The 2,948-nt window shown below is 43.6% G+C and overlaps 1 long non-coding RNA gene across 1 annotated transcript; it reads right to left on the bottom strand.

Moving 5' to 3' along the window:
- Positions 1-211: 211 nt before the first annotated feature.
- On the bottom strand, positions 212-1,684 carry LOC117519938. The gene is made up of 2 exons (XR_004563486.1): positions 1,560-1,684; positions 212-263 (listed from the first exon to the last, which is right to left on the bottom strand). It is a non-coding gene; the product is annotated as an uncharacterized LOC117519938 (long non-coding RNA).
- Positions 1,685-2,948: the final 1,264 nt, after the last annotated feature.

Below are 2,948 nucleotides of genomic sequence, written 5' to 3' on the forward strand. Positions count from 1 at the left end.
GAATCCAAAAGGTTGTTACTTGTTGCCCTGTTATCCAAAGAACACATATTAGAAAGTACAATTGAGTTTTCTAAATTTTTCCCCACATTAGCAAAATAATCATTAAAATGATCTACTGTACTATAGCTTTCTTTTCCTTAACAGCTGTATCAGTATGTGTGTAAAAATATGTTGGATAATCTTTGACAACTTAATGTTTGTTTTATTTTTTCCAATAAATCACTGTAATACTGTCTTTTGCAAGATCGCATAGTATTGGTTAGCTTATCTTATACGAGGGCTGTCAATAAAGTATAGGTAATTTTTATTTTTTTCAAAAACGATATGGATTTCATTCATATGTTTTTACGTCAGACATGCTTGAACCCTCGTGCGCATGCGTGAGTTTTTCCACGCCTGTCGGTGACGTCATGGGAGGATGTGGGAGGAGTCGTCCAGCCCCTCGTCGGAATTCTTTTGTCTGAGAAGTTGCTGAGAGACTGGCGCTTTGTTTGATCAAAATTTTTTCTAAACCTGTGAGGCACATCAAAGTGGACACGGTTCGAAAAATTAAGCTGGTTTTCGGTGAAAATTTTAACGGCTGATGAGAGATTTTGAGGTGATACTGTCGCTTTAAGGACTTCCCACGGAACGGGACGTCGCACAGCGCTCCCAGGTGCCGTCATCAGCCTGTTTCAAGCTGAAAACCTCCACATTTCAGGCTCTATTGATCCAGGACGTCGTGAGAGAACAGAGAAGTTTCAGAAGAAGTCAGTTTCAGCATTTTATCCGGATATTCCACTGTTAAAGGAGACTTTTTTAGTGAAAGACGTACGGACGGGTCCGCGCGTCGGGACGCAGCCGGCGCAGTGCGGTGGCACAGAAAGAACACCTCCGTGTTGATAACCATTTGTAAAATCCAGGCGGCTTTTGATGGCTTTCAGTGGAGTGAGTATCTGTTCCAACTTGTCCTTAAGGCTTCCAACGGAGGTGTTTTTCCTGTGGCAGAGCGTCGCGGCAGCTGCGAGCCGACGCTGCAATCCGTCCACACGTCTTTCATTAAAAAAAATCTTCTTTAACAGTGGAATATCCGGATAAAATGCTGAAACCGACTTCTTCTGAAACTTCTCTTTCTCTCACGACGTCCTGGATCAATAGAGCCTGAAATGTGGAGGTTTTCAGCTTGAAACAGGCTGATGACGGCACCTGGGAGCGCTGCGCGACGTCCCGCTCCGTGGGAAGTCCTTAAAGCGACAGAATCACCTCAAAATCTCTCATCAGCCGTTAAAATTTTCACCGAAAACCAGCTTAATTTTTTGAACCGTGTCCACTTCGATGTGTCTCACAGGTTTAGAAAAAATTTTGATCAAACAAAGCGCCAGTCTCTCAGCAACTTCTCAGACAAAGGAATTCCGACGAGGGGCTGGACGACTCCTCCCACAAGGAGTGCTCACAGGCGAATGATGTCACCGACAGGCCTGGAAAAACTCATGCATGCGCACGAGGGTTCAAGCATGTCTGACGTAAAAACATATGAATGAAATCCATATAGTTTTTGAAAAAAATAAAAGGACCTATACTTTATTGACAGACCTCGTATTTACTCTCAGCTTCAGTTGTTCTGAGTTTTAAAAATTGCTTGTACAATGTTTTTCTTTTTACATGCATTCAGCAGTCCCTTTGCGATCCAAGGTTTATCAGTGTTTTGCTTTACCAACTTTTAACATCAATGGACAATGTTTATCATAATATGTATATGTCGCAGACATGAACGAGCGAAGCTCTTCAGCATCTCACCATGTCATTTATACCCTTCTGACTTTTTTTGAGCAAATGCTTCAGGAGAGCATTAGCATGGCTAAAAGACCTTTCACACATGGTGCAAATAAGTACAACTCAGGGCAACTCACAGCGGAACAGCTCGTATGAGCAAACCAAGCAAACACTGAGCTGACAGGCAGGCATGCACAATCCCGGTGCAAGGGTTTGTGCACGCGATGGTGTCTTTCAAGCAGGAACACAGTGTGAGCAGCTGGGACAAGGTGCACCATATCGCGCTGCTGATATAGAGTACAATAAAATAAAAACAGCTGTATAATGAGTGAATATCACTGGGTTGATATACAGTAAATAATACATAAAAGGGGACACAATACAGAACCCCGCGGTTAAATAACCCTGGTTAAAAAAATGCCACTCACAGTATTTGAACTCATAAGTTCTGATTACCAGATGGAAATTTTACCACTGTGCTACCATTGCTGGCCTGTAATCAGTGCAGAAAAATGGCTGAAATCAACAAAGACATGGACAAGGTTCACTGTGTCCGGCTGCTTCAGCCCAGCGCAAAGGCAAAAGATGTTTTATATATCTTCACATGAGGACAGCAGGCAGAGACACGCGCCTCATGGAGGAATGTTGTAAGTTCATGTCCTTCCAAACACGGAATATGTCCTTCAGCTGGGACGTCCAGGAGCAGAGATCTTTACAGCCGCGGATGTGAGTGGACACACGCCCCCCCCCCCTTGTCTGCCCAGAACAACATGTCGCTCTCTGTGTTATGTGGTCATTCATTTTCATTATTTGTTTATGTAATTGCGTATGTAGTTATTGTCATAATTATTTATATAACTGTCCTGGCGGTGGTGTCTGTGTTTTTAGTCGTCAGTGCTGTGTGTGGTCAGCCCTCACTGTCCGACCCACATGTGATCAGATCTGTACATACATATAAGCATTTTATGTAAATGTGCCCCCCCCCCCCCAGCACACCAGATGGGGGGAAGGCGCGACACACACACACACACACATGTGAGACACATCAATCAACCAATCAATCAATTTTTTTACATAGCGCCAAATCACAACAAACAGTTGCCCCAAGGCGCTTTATATTGTAAGGCAAGGCCATATAATAATTATGTAAAACCCCAACGGTCAAAACGACCCCCTGTGAGCAAGCACTTGGCTAC

The sequence above is a fragment of the Thalassophryne amazonica genome, chromosome 11, assembly GCF_902500255.1.
Source record: "Thalassophryne amazonica chromosome 11, fThaAma1.1, whole genome shotgun sequence".
NCBI lineage: Eukaryota > Metazoa > Chordata > Actinopteri > Batrachoidiformes > Batrachoididae > Thalassophryne > Thalassophryne amazonica.